This window comes from Macaca fascicularis, chromosome 3 (genome assembly GCF_037993035.2).
Source record: "Macaca fascicularis isolate 582-1 chromosome 3, T2T-MFA8v1.1".
Classification (NCBI taxonomy): domain Eukaryota; kingdom Metazoa; phylum Chordata; class Mammalia; order Primates; family Cercopithecidae; genus Macaca; species Macaca fascicularis.
In genome coordinates, this window is record NC_088377.1 from 42,748,180 (window position 1) to 42,766,588 (window position 18,409).

Sequence of the window (18,409 nt, forward strand, 5' to 3'; positions counted from 1 at the left end):
CAGCCTGGGCGACAGAGCAAGACTCCGTCTCAAAAAAAAAAAAAAAACTACATCCATACTTGAAAAAGCCACCATTCCCATTTTAGATGGCCAAATGCATATGAGAAAGAAAGAAACGTGCTGAGCGCATTTTTTTGGGTAACCTTATGGAGAAACTGCCACTTTAAAAATGGCTCTAATTCCTGGCTCCAGATGGGTGTGGTGGGTTGCCTCACTCAATTTCAACTCCACCTGAAGCTGGGACACTAGAAATCCATTCCCAGACTCCAGGGCACAAGAATTCCCACTTCTGGAAACAGCCTGGAATGCAGACCTGTAGCAGAGAATTCTTTCCTGCCCACCCTAACCGTCCTCTGTGGAAGGCAACAGTCAAAGACAAGTCCACCCCCCAGGCGCAACTGCACCACGAAGAACCATTTCAAGGTGGAAGGTGATTGATTAGTGCGAACAGGCAGTTTAGCTAATCACTTATAAGGCAGAGATGGGGGGTTTGAAGGCCTGTGTCTGGCCTTGTCCTCGGTAAATGGTCATCTGCAAGTCAGCCTAAGCCACATAGGAAGGGGCTTCTTGCAGTAAAAGTGGGGGCGCAGTTGTGGGGAGGGGGAATGTCTTAACCACCACTGTTTTACAGGATCACAGGGCTCAGGAAATGTTCAGTATTATCACACCAAGGTTTTTACAGTCTGAAGAAAACTACAGTCCTAAGGTGTCAGTTCTCAAAGCCTTAAGTTCCTCCTGCTAAGATTCCCAGAGGGTCTCGACTTCTTGCACTGAACCCCAACTTGCACAGGCTCCTGCGTCTTCCTCCTGCAGCAAATGCACATGAGAAGGCTGTGGCTCTGCTGCAGTAATGATGCCATGCAGCTCTAACACCGTGGCAGAGTAATGGCTTTGGCCTGAATGTCCCCAAAACCTCATGCTGAAACCATCTCCGATGGGATACATTAAGAGGTGGGACCTTTGGGAGGTCCTGCTCTCAGGTCTGGGGTTGGTGTCCTTGTTGGGAGGTGGAGGTGCCCTCCTGCTCCTCCACCATGTGAGTCCCAACGAGACGCCTGCTGACACGCAAGACCCTGTGAGATGCTGCCGTCTGTATGCCACAGGCCCTGGGACACCAGATGTGTAGGTGCCTTGACCTTGGACTGCCTTGACCTTGGACTTTCCAGCCTCCAGAGCTGTGAGCAATAAATGTCTGTTTACAAATCACCCAATCAACAGCAGCCGGACAGAGAGACAGTAATGTTACAACATGAGTCACTTTCTCAGTGGGCCAGAGGCCTCCCCATGAGCCACCACCGTAAAGCAAGAACTCCCTGGAGGATGCAAAGGGGTTCACAAGGAATTCTACCCAGCACCAGGGTGTCTGTCCTTTCTCGTAGGAAGATAGCTGAGCCATGGCAGGAAACTACGGGGTGGGTGGGGCTAGACAGTAATGTGTCACCTGCTCATCTAAGCCTCAGTCTCCTGCCTCTCATCATGACAGCGGGGGTAACCCCCTCACCTGAGCTGTTGGGGGAGGTAAGATTGCTGGGTGATTAACAATTGTTAGTTCCACAGAAATTAGGCAAAGAATCCGCCCCTACGTCTTATAATACCAAACCAGGCCAGGAATTCCACATCACTACTAATTTGCATGGGAAAATGCTGGATTCTCATAAGTTCTGGTATGTCATTTGTATTGATAAAGTTTGCAGAGTTGTCATATACTAAGTATATAAAACAGGAAAATAAATCATGCAATTTGGAGGTTGAAGCAGGAGAATCAATTGAGTACAGGCGGCAGAGGTTGCAGTGAGCCGAGGCCAAGCCACTGTACTCCAGTCTGGGTGACAGAACGAGACTCGATCTCAAAAAAAAAAAAAAAAAAAAAAAAAAAAAAAAAAAAATTGCTGCTTCATGCTAGTAAAGTGGGCGGATTCTACATGCCAACTTATTCAAAGGTCACCTAACACTGACTCAGGAACTCTGGCCCTGATGTGCTTGAAGTTTTAATGCTAACAGTGTTAAAGACCACTCCCCCAGGAGCTCTGAACAAGTACTCCAGGTATATGCTGAACAAGACCACACACTCTCTGACCAAAATCTAACTTCACAGACCCAAACTACAGAACCACAGAAGACACTGCTTCTGTCCAACTTTGTGTTCTGCCACCGTTTGTGTCCGTTATTTCCTACAAACCATCTCATTAGAATTTAGGGCACACAAAAGGCTGATACAACAGGGTTACTTTTCAAAGGTTTGGAGGTGAAGAACAGATACAATGCATTAACTTCCTATGGCTGCTGCAACAAATTACCACAAATGCAAACCTCCTCTCAGCCCTGGAAGTCAGGAGTCCCAGGGCTGAAGTCAAGGGGTCAGTAGGTTGTGTTCCTTCTTGGAGTCTCCCAATTCATAGAGGCCACCATGCAGCTTGGCTCACAGCCCCACACCCCTCTGACCACTGCCCCGGCCTCAGCCCTGCACCCCTCCAGCCACTGCCCCACCCTTGGCCCATGCCCCTCAGGCCCCTACCCCACCCCCGCCCTCAGCCTCACAGCCCTCTGGCCTCTATCTCATCCTCAGGTCTCCTCGTCTGAGGCAGACCCTCGCACTCCCTCTCATCAATGCACATGTGAGGACGCTAGACCCCACCTGGACAACCCAGGGTCCTCCCCCATCTCACTGTCTGTTACAGTCACATCTGCAAAGCCTCTTTTGCCATGGAAACTTCATTATACTAACAATCATTTAACAAGTCCATTATGATGATGTAAAAATTGGCATTGTTTTCCTCCTAATGAACAGATCAGTCACCCATGTAACCTATAAATATTTAACTATTAAATATACAATACTGTAGGGGACAAAGATGAGGAAGACGGTTCCTCCCTGAAAGATGACTGGAACCTAGATGGAGGGATGAACATTCTGAACAGAATCAACCTAACTCAACATTTGAGTCAGAGAGGCCAAGCAGTAAGACTTTCAAAAAAGCAACCAGAAAGTATGTACCGTGCCTGTAGTTCACAGCTGAGCCTGGCGTCATGAGCATGAGCGTGTGGACATGCATACCAGACCCAAGTTTAAGATCAAATATAAGGAGCTTTCAACTGTAGTATTTAACTAGATCTTATTACAAAATAGCTTCTTGATTACAGTTTTTGTCCAAAAAGTTCTCTGTAATTAAAGAAATTAATTTTCCCCTAAAAAACACTTCGCCATCTATCATCCCATAAAAACTAAATGGGTATATTAAAGAAAAAAGACAAATGTTTGACTTCGGGGGTTTGCCTACGACTTGGATAAGAATGATTTTCTTCTGGCCAAGCAGGGAGCAGCTGGACCAGACTGGAGGGAAGGAAAAACAAATTTCCACTCTGACCTCAGTTGGGCACCAGAGTCTTCCCTGTCAGAATGTGGGTGTAGTGCTTCCCACACACCAGCCTCTGACAAAACTCGGCCCAAGGGTGTGGGAAAAGGCCGTCTACTTCTGAAAAATCTATAAAGTACAGACACATCAAAAGCTTCAGAAGACTGTAAAGTGCCAAGGAGATCACCGCACCCTTGGAGTTTACAGAAAATCGTCAGCATCACACGTGCCTGAGGTCCAGGTTCAGCTCCCAGCTGCCGCGACACCGTGAGCGCAGTCCTGGCTTCCCCTCTGATGCAGAGAGCTGGAAACTCTGCCAGCAGCACTCAGAGCTCAGAACATTCTAGATGAAAGCAACGTGTTCCTTTTAAAATGGGGAACCGGGGCAGCACAACTGAAGCTCTACGACTGTCTCAACTACTGGGTTTCGGGGTAGCATTAGGAAATCGTGAGAATCCAAACCTCAATTTCATACAGATTCCAAACTCACTGCAGGTTCCAGAGTTTCCTGAAGCTTTCTTCCAATTTATCACTCAGGATTCCCTTGCCAAAGCTAATAAAGTCTAAATTCCTTACGGAAAAGCCACCATAAGCACCACCACAAATAAGATCAACTAACGCCCGCCCTTTGCACCAAACCTATAAACTGTTACTCACAGAAGACTGCGCTGGAGGCAGCTCTCAGCTGACGCCGAATCCGTGAGACTTCATTATCCCCATTTTGGATCGAGTGTGAAGACTGTCAGCAAACCAGGGCCCCAGTGTGAAGTAGAGAACAGATTCTCTGACACCTGCCTGAACATTTTCTTCCCACCTGTCTTGGATATTGAGCACCCTCAGAGCTACTGAGTCACCCACATTTGCAGGTCATTTATCCAGCCACCAGGAGAACATAATTATGCGATAAAAATGCCTTCTCAGGGCTTTGTCATACTCAACAAGGCAGCTCAGAAGGCTTGTGTAAGCCCAAGAAAGGGGGAAGCGTCCTCCAAATAGACAAAGACCAAGGAATACCGTTCAAAGACTCTCTCAAGACAGCAGAAACAGAGCCCGCTGTAGCCTTTCAGGCCATGCTGGCCACAGCCCTGCGTTAGGTGGCACCATTTCCACACATGCAGCCTGCTGGGCCCATTTGAAAGGTCCCGATTGCGAGACACTCACCCCCACTTCCAGTTTCTGCAAGACCCGCTGCAGCCCCACTCCACCGCGGGGGCCGACTGTTCAAGTTTTCCCGGCGAGACCCCTCAGAGCCTGCACAGCGTCTGAGACTGGGAAGCACCAAGGATCCAGAAACGCACAAACCCGTTCTCCTCATGCTGCTTTCTGGGTTCCAAGTTGTCTTAAGAACGAGTCCTGCATAAACCCCGGGCTGGGGAACCAGCCACAGCCCAGCAGCACCCAGCTCATGTGCTCCACCCACCCCACAGAGGACCACGGAGGCCCCAGCACACTCTGTCCGCGGGGCAAGACACCAGAAACAGCCACAGTTCAGTGTTCTGCCACCCACCCCGCTGCCCTAATTACCTGCTGTGATCTGAATTCTCATTGGTTGGGTAGGTGATCCCACAGCTCCGCTGCCCTAATTACCTACTGTGATCTGAAATTGCATTGGTTGGGAAGGGGATCTCACTGCTCAAGCACTCCCTGCTGCCTCCTTGCAAACAACATAAAAAATCCAAAACCTCTCTGAACGTTTACTATAACCTCAAAACAAGACCCATCACCAGACCAGGGAAGATACACACGCACATCTGACAGCTGGTGGGCGTCAGTGACCGAAGCCACGGCTTCCGTGTGGCGTGTGAAGCGGGAGGCCTGTCACGGTGACTCAGGCTGGGGTCTGAATAGGGGTCTTCCAAGCAACTAGGCAACCAGGACGCACACCCCAAAACCCAAGTCCCCGCACTCATGTACCTGGCAGAAATGCTGCGTGGCCATTGACACCAGTTGTGCACCAAGACCGATCTGTGTCCTGTGGCCCTCACAACGTCTGTACACGTCTGGGCCCAGCACAGGCACGCATGGCACCCTGCTCGCCTCCAGTGGGGCTCTCTCCTACCAAGGGGGATGGCCCTGAAGTCCGTTGAGATTTCCAAAGCTCTACAAAGTCGTCTTTCCTCCTGCTTGTTCAGAAGACCTAAAGCCCTGAAGACACCAGTGAGAATTGACCTAGCCTCTTAAGGCAGCTCAAACACCTAAACAGAGGAACGCTGGACCTCTCTGCCCTCGGGAGCAGCCAATAACCCACTGGGCTAAGCAGAAGGCACAGATGTCACATCCAGAAGCCAGTGGCGCTCACATTTGCAATCCAGGAGCCACCCTTGTGAGTCCCTCCAAGGCTTCCAAGTCCCACTTGATTGTTTTCATCGTATCTCTATAACATCAGAGACATTATATCTCATGGTATCTATGAGATCCTCTCTACTTTTATGAGCATATATGCTCCCTGACTTACCATGGGATGAAACTGTTCCAATAAACCCAGCGTAAGCTGAAAATATCCTAAATAGAAAGTGCATTTGACATAATAGTTTCAACTTACAATGGGTTCATTCAGAGGCAGCCCATCTCGGGCCGAACAATGCACTGAGTGTGACTAGTTCACACCATCACAAGGTTGGGAAAAAAAATCACAAACGTAACCATTGTGAGCCAGGGACCATCTGTATTGTGGCTCCTGTCTTCAGAGACAACAGAAACCTCTTCTTAGACAAGAATCACAATTTATAATCCTCAAAATGTTAAACTTAGTTTAACAATCTACAGATTCAAACAAAGCCAAAGTAGGCCCACAAGACCGTTTGTGCCATTCGCTAAGACACACGACTCTGTAATAACCCTCACCACAGCCCCTCAGGGTGAGTCCCAGAGGTGGGTGAGGCTTGTAGCTACGGACACAAACAAAACCAAAATCAGAGTACGCAGGTGCAGTCAAGACATATGACTTCTCCACTAGCATATGCACAAATGTTTATCAGCAAATCTGATCTTTGCTTTAACTCCCTCTCATGACCTAAAAAGGACTCCACCACACACACACACACACACACACACACACACACACACACACACACACACCACTTCAAAAACATAATTCGTACTTGCATTCAATTCTGGGCATTTGGAATAGACCTAATGGGGGATTAAACCTCTCCTCCAACCCATTGCTTAGTCTTCTTTGAGGATGAAGGATTTTGCATAACACAAGTCAGCATATAAAAGATCTTGTATAGAAACAGACTTTCAAGTGGTCCTCATTAGAGTGATTCAACTAATATACAAAGGACCCAACACACAGCACAATGTCTATTAGAAAAATGATTAATTTGTTCCCCTCAAAATCCTAATATCTACACAGAAAAAATACCCGATACACATTTTATCATTCTTTACCAGTATAGTCATACAAAGGAGTATCACAAAAGCGAAAGAACACATTTGGTTTGACTCACAGTTCTGAATTTAATATAAAATTGCTAAAACCACAAAGACAAACATGACTATGAAATATTTAACGATCTTCACCTAAATTCAAGTCACCATTCAACCACCAATACCTCTGCTCTCCTTACAGGAACTTTCCAAAAGTAAATTTTGGAATTAATAGGACAAATTTTTCTAGTGATAGAAATTAGGAAGAAATTGGTTGAAGGTGGTTCCTTGGCTGTCAAACTTTTTCTCAATAATATTTTGTAAAATAAAAGCATCAAACAGATCTTTACATTAACTTACAATCTATCAAGCAATACTGGAGCAAGCTTTAAATATTAGCCACATTCTGTCAGGGCTGACTAACATTAAATCAGCATCAGTCTCATGTCTTGCAGTATCCACAGCTCATCTTCTCAAAACCACTTAAGATTTCATAATTAACTCAATTAAACAATCTAAGTCATCTCCTTGATCATTGACATGAAGGGATAATTTTCCCCCAAAATAGTACCTCTTTCCTTGACATGATTTAATCTGTGTATTTAACAGGATTTCTTTCCTTCTTAGAAAATAAAATATACACCTTTCCAATATGAAAAACACTAACTGATAATGCTATAGCTTAACCAGGTCAAAAGGGTTTTTTTTTTTTTTTGTTTTTGTTTTTTTTTCCAAGTTAAAAAAAGAACCTAACTGCATCTTTGGACCTTATGTGAGGTAGTGTCCAGGGTCACTGGGACCCCCACTTGGTCAGTGCAGCTGGGTACCAATTAAAGACAGAAACCCAAGGGTTCACTCAAAGCCCCTTCCCAGCTCTTCATCCTAGTGGAAGCCATGGGCACAAAGGAATGCGGCATTCCACGGAGGACTTTGGGGAATGGCTGCTTGAGAACATCAAAGTGGCTCACGTCCCCCAAGTATAAAGCCAGTGACTGCTCTCAGCTTCAATGCAGCACCATCCACAGCAGCCAAGGTCTGGAATCACCTGAGTGTCCGTCAACAGGGGATGAAGGGAACGTGACCCGAACATACACAGGAGCAATACTCCACCACACAGCTGAGATCCCTGTCATCTGCGACAGGATGGATGGAGCTGGAGGATATACGTTAAGCAAATGAGCCAAGCAAAGAAATGGAGCATGTTCTCACTCATAAGCAGGAGCTGAGAGCAGATCTCATGGAGGCCAAGAGTAGGTGGTCAACAGGGCCCAGCAGAGCCCACTCATAAGCAGGATGGGCAGAGGCTTGTAACGGGCACAAACACACAGCCTAATGGGAGCACAAGACCTACTATTGATAAATCAGCAGGGGGATGGCAGTGGGTCATCTACTGTGTATTTCAAAACAGCTAGGAGAGAATAACTTGAACATTACCAGCATAAGGAAAAGAAAATATTTAAAGTGAAAGACATCCCAAGTACACAGATTTCATCAATACAGGGATGAATCAAGATATCACATGCACTCTGAAAACATGTACACATATTATGTATCAACAAAAATAAAAACCAATGACAGAACCATTTGTGAAGCATGTGCAGGAGAAGAATGGGAAGCCTGACATGATGTGGCTGTGTGTCCCCACCCAAATCTCATGCTGAACTCTAACCCTTTGTTTAGCCCTGGTGGGAGTGACTCATGGGGGTGGTTTCTAATGGTTTAGCACAATCCCCCAAGTGCTGTCCTCATGGTAGTTCTGAGATCTGGTTGTTTGGAGGTGCATGGCACCTTCCCCTTCACTCTCTCTCCCCTTCCAGCCATGTGAAGACATGCCCACCTCCCCTTCACCTTCCACTCTAAGTTTCCCCAGATGTAGAAACCTGTACAGCCCACAGAACTGTATGCCGATTAAACCTTTTTTTTCCTTATTACCCAGCCTCAGGTAATTCTTTATAGCAGTGGAAGAACAGTACAGTCCTCAGGACCAGCAGTGTTTTCTTTCTCCCCAGGAGCCAACAAGGTCCCACACACTAGCTGGTTTTCCAAAGCCTTTGCCAGAATGCTGAGGCTGTTTTGGGGATACGGACTTTCCCCATCTCTGGCAAACCAGATGGGGCATCCTATTTGCCTCTTACCACCTTTCTCAGACAAACCCTACCTCTGAAACATCCTCCGCCAGGGGCCTCCTTCAGCAGCAGCAAAGCTGAGTATTCCTTGCACCTCCCTTCTTCTGAACAAGTAAACATCTTAAGCTTATTTTTCCATCTTCCCAGCTCATTGAAAAAAATATCTTATGCTTTCTATTTTCCTAACACACACACGGAAGAGAAGTGCCGTGAGGGCAGGGGCTCTTGCTTTCCCGGATCTGAGCCTGGCCCTCAAACACTAGACGAATTCATACTGACACGATATCCAGAAGCAGAAATGCAAATATCCACATGACTTCAAATACCCTAAGGATCTAACAGGCCGAGTGGCCCATGTAACTATGGTTTGTGCTGGGCCATTCAACTGGTGTCCAAATCCCTGTCCAAGTGCGCTCTTTAATTTTGGGACTTTTCAGACAGCTGTTTTTTTGTTGTTGTTGTTGGTGGTGGTGTTCTGTTTTGTTTTTATTAAAGGGATCTATTACAGTTACAATCAAGAATATCCCAGGCCGAGTGTGGTGGCTCATGCCTGTAATCCTAGCACTTTGGGAGGCCAAGGTGAGCTAATCAAATGAGGTCAGGAGTTCAAGACCAGCCTGGCCAACATGTTGAAACCCCATCTCTACTAATACAAAAATGAACCAGCCATGGTGGCAGGCACTTATAATCCCAACTACTCAGGAGGCTGAGGCAGGAGAATGGCGTGAACCAGGAGGTGAGGCTGCAGTGAGCCAAGATCGCGCCACTGCATTCCAGCCTGGGCAACACAAGACTGTCTCCAAAAAATGAAAATACACCAATACGCCCAGTGAGTTCTTCACCAACATCAGATACATCAGTTTAAAGAAAAATAATATGAATGCATGTTTTTAAATTTCAGTGTTGAATTTAACCATATCTTTTAAGAAGATATGAAGATAGAAGTTCCCCAAGGATCGGGGGAGAAAAAAGCAGTTAAGAAAATGTTAAAACCTCAGGAGAAAAACAAGTATGGGGTAAGACCTCAAGGCAAAACCTTTTCCTTGCACTTTGATTTCAAAAGAACAGAGATGCCCACAATATGAACTCTCCCATCTGCATTTTATATTCCTCTCTGTCCTTTGAAGGACTGGAGATGGGATCCCAGGTTCCAAAGTGCCCGGCCAGGGCTCACATCAGGCCAATTCCTCTACGTCCTTTGAAAGGCTGGAGATGGGATCCCAGGTTCCAAAGTGCCTGGTCACGGCTCACATCAGGCGGCATCTTTCACAGCCGTTTACTCCCCTGACTGTGCTTAGAGAGCTCTGTGGCCCAATTTACACAAAAAGGTCCTAATTTACACACGTTCATCACTTTGAACAGAGTCTCAAGAAATGAGACAAATATTGACACTCCACAGAAACAAGTATTCTCTTCCGAAAAGTCAAGTGTGAAGTTCCCATGAGCCAGGCAGCTTGGTTACAGAAAGCACTGGCTGACTTGCTGGTTTAATGTTAAATGCATTTAAAATGTTAAGTGATCCGGCCCCCCCTCCCAGTGGGTGTGTACGTTGAGCTGGTTGCAGTAGTGATGCACAGACCACATGGTTTTGCTTCAAGCAGAGGACCCCACACCCAGGAAGAGGCCAAAGGACGGCATCGAGGTCTAGGACAGTTCTAAGGAGAGCTGCAGTCTGAATGCCTCGTCTGCAAATAGTCTCTCATTTCAGAGGAAATCACTGAACAGAGTTCGTAACACGTGAATTTTAAAAATTCATATTTCTAATTTCATCCCATTAGAACTTTTGAAGAACAGATGTGCACCTACTCCAAGTCAATGAGAGGACACTCAGTCCCTCACAGGTCCTCGGCCTCCGCCTCTCACCTAGAGAACGTCAGCTCAAGCCAATCACAGCGCAGTGCGATTTTCTATAATATGCACGCCTGCATCTGAGCTGAGATGTGAATGTCTGGAATGTGCCTGCCAGGCCCAGGAAGAACTGCAGCAGCTGTGGGGACATAAGCCGCTAAGGAATCCGATTTGGAGGGAACTCGAGGCAACTAAAACTAGTTCCACTGGTTTTTCTTAGCAAGGCTTGACCAGGCAAACTGTTATCACTGTTGCTAATTCATGGTAATTGCGATGGGGACTTAACAGTAAGTAATTAGAGCAATTCTAGAATTTGCTACTCAATTACAATGGCACAGATTCCTGAGAATGGAAGAACTGTTGGCCAGGAATAGAGTTCAACAGGTCCTCCCCATACCCCAGGAAACATGACATTTCCATGCACCCCTGCTTTGTTCCCTGGCCACCTGATCTCAGCCATCTGATGGCATCACTCCCCAGAGCTGGAAACACCTGACCTCTTGTCACCCTCCCATCTGCCCTGCTTTCCTCCAGCCCGGGAGACTCAGCGATGCCCACATACAGGACCAGGAAACCAGGGTTATCCTAAACCAGTGCCTGCATTCAAAGTCCTCCATGGCAGGACAATCACCAACGGCCAATACTCCCAGAACCTTCCACCTCAAAACGGGAGCACATCTGGATTCAAGCTGACAACGCTGCATTCTCTTTGCCATGTACATATGGAGGCATGTCAGGTTCCACCTAAAGGTATCAAGTTTCACGCTGGTCAGGAGCCCAAACCTAGTCACTCTGCATGATCTCAATTCACCATCCACAGAGAAGCCTGCAGTTTTCCTCTGGTGCACGGTGTGGACGGTGGATGCATTTCCTCTGAAAACTTGGAGACGGGATCCTGGCCAAGGAGGCCAGTCACCCTAGCCCCTGCAAGGCCCAGACGTGCCCCTCTGCTGTCTGCACACAGTACCCAAGTCTAGCAGTGCTGGCTCTGTGGTGGGATCCATCTGGGCCTCAGAGGACCCGGAGCACAGGAACCGTGCAGCCTGGCTGTAGCCAGAGGCCTAAAGGATCCCCACGAGGCTCTCCAGCCAAGGTGCCCCCACCACAGGCAGAGCCATTCAAGAGAACTGCCAGCTGAGCTGGAAACGTCCCAATCTGCTCAGCCAACACAGAAAGATAACAGCCACCTACAGCTGCTGAGCCCCGAAACGTGGCCACTGGGCCTGAAGGGCTGAATCCGGAATTTAATCTGTGAAGTTCTTTTCAAATGTGTTTGGCTATGTAATCAAATCTTTATTCTAATTAAATTTAAAGGAGCCTCTGGCTATGGGCTCCCTTGTCCGGCATCACAGCTCCAGGCAATAAGAATGGGAAGGAGACACCCAGAGCCTCTCTGCATTCTCCGCCCTAATTCAGTACGTCATCATAAGGAAAGGCACTCCAGCAGGAGAGGTGTGCACAGGAAGAACTGGGTTGGCCGTGACACAAGCATGACCCCCATGGCATCACAGCTGCCTCAGCCAACAGGCAAAAGACAATGATGCCCACCTGGACAGGTCACCGGATGTGATGATGCACCCCAAGCCCTAGTCCCACAGCAGCCAGAGACCACCCGCTGCTCGTCCTGGGTGAAACAGGCAGAGCTGCCCGAGCCCTCAAAAGCAGGAAGAATTAAAGAGGCAATTCCCGTGATTCCCACAACACACATGACACTCCTGGGAGACAGACACAGGCTTCGCTGTGAAAGTGCAGAGGACGGTGCAGTTCCTAGGTGGGCTGCTTCTTCCAACGATCAGGGAAGAAACCAGATCCGTCTCCTTGTAGGAGAATCATTTGTACCGTGATTAGACAGAAGGTGGCCGATGTTATCAAATCATCAAGCACTGCACGGCTGTGTCTCCAAGGCGGGCCTGGAAACTTCCAGCCACCCGCCTAGAGGCCACAGTGCTTATAATGGAGATACGGGTGACTGAGGTCTGGCTTCCTCAGGGAAGCCAAATTTGAACTTTCATCACTGAGGAATCGCTCATTTACAGTCACTCACCCTCAGTGCAGAAGAGGGCTCAAGACACTGCATCAGACTTCAACACTCAGGGTTAGGGTCAGGGTCAAATTCACAAGATTTACAAAATGTATTTACTTGGGATGCCGGAAGAGATGTAGCTTCACACCGCCCCAGCTGCAGGGTTTGCTTAGCCCTTTCACCAGTGGATCTCACCAACAAACACATCCACGCCTCATCCATGGCAGCACAGAAAACCACTTGGAAGACAGCCACTCCCACCAAGCTTCCTGACTTTGGTGTTTAAAATCTACATCATTTAAAATCTGTATCTCATACGTGAGATTACACTTCTCCGAACAGACATTGCGATTGTCATTTCACCCAAAAGGGCTTTAGGAAATGACACGCGGTCCAGACGCCAGAGGTCGCCGGCCGCCTTACTCTAGCCTAATTCCTTTGTGCCTGTATGGAGGCTTCACAGATACAGCCCGGTCACATTAATGACCATATGAGAAGCTCAGGGCATAGACGAACTCAGTGCTGAATTTTTCCATTTTTTGCCCTTTTGTTTTATCCAGAAGACAGCTGAGAGAGGCTCCGGCAGATCATCTCCTCGAGTATAATGACTCCAGCCACTTCTCTTCACCCCAGGTCACCCCTCAGTCACACGCTTTTGAGAAGCCAAAGCAATTCTGTTCTCTTCACGCTGGGTTCCCAGCACTAAATTCCTCCGTTTTATCAATTAGATTATCAAGCAGCCGTTTGTAATCTGGACTGCAATCTGATACAAAATTTAAGGCTAATTTAGGTTGCGGTAACAGCTCCTATTTACGTTATAGACAAGGCATGAATGAAAACTTTAATCTGTTCATAGGACCAATTTTGTAAACAAACCAATTATTCAAGCAATGATTGTCTTCAGTTAGATGCAAATTTCTTTGCTCATAAAAGATTTTCCAGTAGGAATTTTTAAATCCATGGTCTGTCTTTCCTGAGCCATCCCCTGAGTGCACAGCAGAACTTCTCAGGGCATCCCATCAGCAGGCCCACTGAAGAGAATAAGCCCACAGCCCCCAGCCCAGGAATCAAGTCCGAGCCCCAGCAGCCCCTCGTCCAGCCGGGGCTTCCTCACCAGCACAGCACCCAGAGGTCTTCCAGGTTTAATGCCACGTGTGCGTGGAAAGTAGAGTGCTGGAAAGACCACAGGGGACATTCTACAAATGCAAATTCCCTCCTGGAACAGCCCAGCAACCCTCTGTACCGTCCCCAAAGTACCCATGCCAGGCAGGCATAGAGAGTCTAATGGGGTGCCTAGGAATCACTATTTAACACGATTCTGATGAATAAAAAAGTTTGAGAGGCCGGTCAGCGAGGGGCTGCTGTGGCCTCCACTCATTTGCAGGCTCTGAAGAGACACCGATTCAGGTAACAGGCCAGACAGGACAGGACAAGGATGGGAAAGTGGAGGGCAAATTCCATGGACCACCAACCACCCCACTGAGACTCCGTGATTTAAGGAGAGGCAAAGCCAGGGAGAAAAGATGCTCGCACCATGCGAGGGACTGAGATTTCACCTAAAACGCACAGCGTGTGGCTGAGGGCCAAGGTTGGGTAAGCCGGGAGCACAGAACGGGATTCACAGGCCCAGAGGTGCCCCCCACACCCAGACCCCGTGTAGACCTCCCAAGTACTGCCTGTGTCTCCTGCCTGGTTTATTTCCTTCCCCCCTTCTACTGTGTTAGTTTCTCAGCCGCCCCCCACCACCACACACCCCTCTCTACAAGCTTGGTGGACTGAAAAGGGCGGGGGGGGGGATGGTAAGAGCTGGGCTCTGGGGCCAACGTCCTGCCTGAGACATTAGTTCCAACCCACCCAGCTGTGATGTGAGCCCGAGATTTCTCAAATGTGAAATGGGAAGGTAACTGAACCCACTTCCCAGGATGGCTGTGGAGACTGAGATCACATAGCCACACGTCAGCGTCCAGCACACGTGGGACCCCAGCCGTGTTGCCCTTGGTGGGAATCCCTCTATGCCCCCTCTGCTACCAGAGCCAACTCCCAGCAGTAGCTGTGGAGGGTGCATCCTCTATTCCCACTCCACTCACCTATCGCTCCACCCAGTGACCTGCCACGCAGCGGCCACCAGCAAATCCGGCCCCACTGGATAACCGACCACCACCAACCTCCCCCCACTTTGAGGCATCTTCCACTTGCAGTTCCGAAGCAGGGAGAAACCGCCCTCAAGGGCGCTCACCTGTTCCTTATTGCACGTAATGACCAGCCACGCAGGGCCACCAGCAAACCCGGCTCCACCGTCCAGGTTCTGGTGGGTTACTGCCCCCCTCCCCCACTTCCTCCGGCGGTGTCTGGGAGGCTCAGAAACTGCCCTCCAAGGGCACTCATCGGTTCCTTATTGCACTAATACCTCATTTACAGAAGTCCACTTTGACTTCCAGCACTGCAAGTGTGACAATTTAGGAATCCTGCTTGCAAGCTCCAAGAGCTTGAGGTCACGTCCACCCCACCAGCATCCCAGAGACCCAGCACTGTCCCACTCTGTGTTTAAAATTCCAAAATACTCTTTCAAAATGCTACTGGCATTTGGTTTGCACATAAAATGCTAAAAACCTTCCAGTGAAACAAATATCTTCAACAGTTGGATTCAATCATAACATGTGAGTTACACATCTGCCAAGTTGTAAAGCCTCATACATTTATAACATTTTATGTATGGTCAAACGGTTCATTAATATAAATTATGAAAGTCTCTAAGAAACAGATTTTTTTCTGGCATTAGATGGCCAAAGGAAAACTGGGTTCTGGTTGGCTTGCAGGCCTGTAGAGGCAGACATATCTGCTGACACAACCAAGCTCCTTCCCACTGACATGGCCGCATCCCAGGCCCCTCACCCGGACGCCCGCAGGCCCCTGGAGGAGCAAGCTGACCTGCCCACATTTCTCAAATACACAGCTGTTGCTCACACTGCAGATAGAGTTCAAGGCACGAGCAGGCCACCACGCTAAAAATACCACGCAGCGTCCACGCCAGGTGACGGTGTTTTCACTCCATCCCAAAAGCCCCATGTATGAGTTTACAGCCATGATTACTACATGAATTTTTAGACCCTCAAGACATACTTTGTTTACTTTTATGCAACAAAGTTAAAAGACTATCACTCAGATATAGGCTCTGAAACTGTGGAATAATTATTTGGGAACAGAGCCTCTGCCAGATCAGGATAAGCACTTGGGACAACACCCCGTGACCTCGGTCCACACAAACCCATCCAGACCAGAGGCCTCCCGCACTGCTCTGTAATTTCTGCGGATTTCTGTAAATGAGGTATTAGTGCAATAAGGAACAGATGAGTGCTCTTGGAGGGCAGTTTCTGAGCCTCCCAACCACACGGCCACATTAAGGCTGAAGCCGCACCACCTCCAGAAACACTGTCCGTCGCCGAGGTGTGCCTGGCTTCTCCCTTTTTCCAGAACTTAACAAAACCTGAAAGGACAGGTCTGTGTAGAAAACCACAAACTTCTTGCGATTCCTCTTCCCAGGTCAGGCTGTAGGAAGCTCGTCTCGGCCCTCACCGTGTTCTGACCTTGGTTCCCATAAGAAATAAAGTCAGATTTCTAGTCCCTGCCTCCTGGGCGGTGTGGCAGGCATACATACCTTCAGTTACATGAGGAAAGGCGTGGCGAGCCCCCTTCCTTCAGTAAAGCTGCACAGTTCCCAGAACCCTGATGCCATCCCCCTCACGCCACTGTGAACACCTGGACAGAGCACATTTCAATGCGTGCACCTTCGTGGGCTGGTTTTCTATTTCTCCACTAAATCACCCCAAAGTTAGCGCCCTGAACACTCACTTATTTTCTCCCATTTCTGAAAGCTGGAGTCCAAAACAGGTCCCACCAGCTAACGTCGAGGTGTCGACAGGGCTGGCTCTGGGGAAGCGACCGTCTCCTCGCCTCCCGCAGCCTCTAGAGGCTTCCGCATCCCCTGGTCCATATGGCACCTACTGTCTTCAGGACCCACAGCAGCCCTGACGGCCCCTCAGCAGGAAGACGCAGAATGTCAGGAGCCCGGGCTCCAGTGCTAGGGCCAAGCCTCCGCACCCTCCCAGCTCCTCACACACGCCCGTGCGAGCTAATAGAGATTCCACTTTAAGTAGTGTCACCTGTGTAAGGGGTAAGTGCCCAGCTGTGAACTGGTTAACCTCGCTCACACAGACCCCGGGAATAACCTCACAGGCCATGGACCACTTCACAATGAGTGACCACCTGCTCGGGGACCTCCATGGCCCAGTAGAGCCCTCCTGTGCCTCCCCGTGGACTCAGGGCCTGCAGCACCAGAGGGCCCTGGATAAAAAAGACAGCTCCCATGTCGGGAGGCACCCACCAGCGGTTGGGTTCCCGGTACTTTAAGTAGCCCAGGTGGACAAGCCGGGCCCTGTGCAACTCCATCACAAGAATAACGGCTGCACGTGGTGAGTGAACGGGTGACCACCCCTCAGCCCAGCTGGCCGCGCTAAGCACATCACCGCCGTGACCTCCAATGAGACTCAGCTGCTGGCACAGTCCAGGTATCGGCCCCCAAGAACATTCTGGATCACAATTCACAGTAGTGATTGCGATCAGGACCACACATGGCTGAATGTATTTACAGGAGGACGCCACAGCCGATCTGGCTGGACTGAGAACATTTCCCACTGTACATTCTTACAACACCATTTTATTTGCGCTTTATTAAACTTTTACGGCTTTTTTCTGCTTATCTACTTTATGGGAGTGTTTCTTGTTCTTATGACTGCAGTGACACTTTAAGCTACAACTATTAATGTGTAAAATTAGTTTGGAAGATGCCTTCTCATTAAACGTTTCACAAGCAAGCAGTCAGAGGCACCTAACCCGGAGGCCTGTTTTCTTCTCTGAGCCAAACCTACATTGGACTCAAAGAAAAGGGCACACGGAGAGGGGCTGGACCTCCAGTGCCCATTCCTAGGGGGCCTCCTGGGGAGCAGATATGGAGGGTGAAGCCCTGGGCTACGGCACCGTCGTACTAAAGAAAAGTCCATTTGGGTAAATGTAAGTGCCAGACTTAAGAGATTAAGTAAACCATGAAAAGAAACCACTAACCACAGCTTCTCCAAAACAGAACTAAACTCCCTTTAGTTTGAATTGGAAAAGCGGAAGTGCTGATCAGGATACAAAAAAAAAAAAATGACAAAGTATCTGAACACAGGAGAATAATCAAGGGCCACTGTCTCTTCCTGTGTCAGTGGGAGCCTCGCATCTAAGCTGGATTTAGAAGGTTGCTGCTTTGGACTGAAAGTTATCCCCAAACCGTTTGTAAGCAAGTGGAGCAGAACGCTTCAATTATTTCAAGGTTTAGCGGTAAAGCTTTGTAACTCTTACAACTATTTTAATTGGTGTAAATTTTAAAGTGACTCAATCTGTTGGCTGGAGTATCTAACGGCTTACCCACGGGGTCATGTTGGAAAATTATTCCAATTGCCTTTTTTTCCTACTGAAGATGCATTTGAACGTTCTTGTAGTTTGCAGTTGGCTGGTTCTGATGTTTGGTCCTGAGGAGGTCCAAGTACCCGGAGAGGAAGAATCTGAAACCTCAAGCCATTCGAGTGCTGTCTGGGGAGATGGAGACCCCAACCCGAGGGCCACTGACGGACTCAGCACGGGCGCAGGGC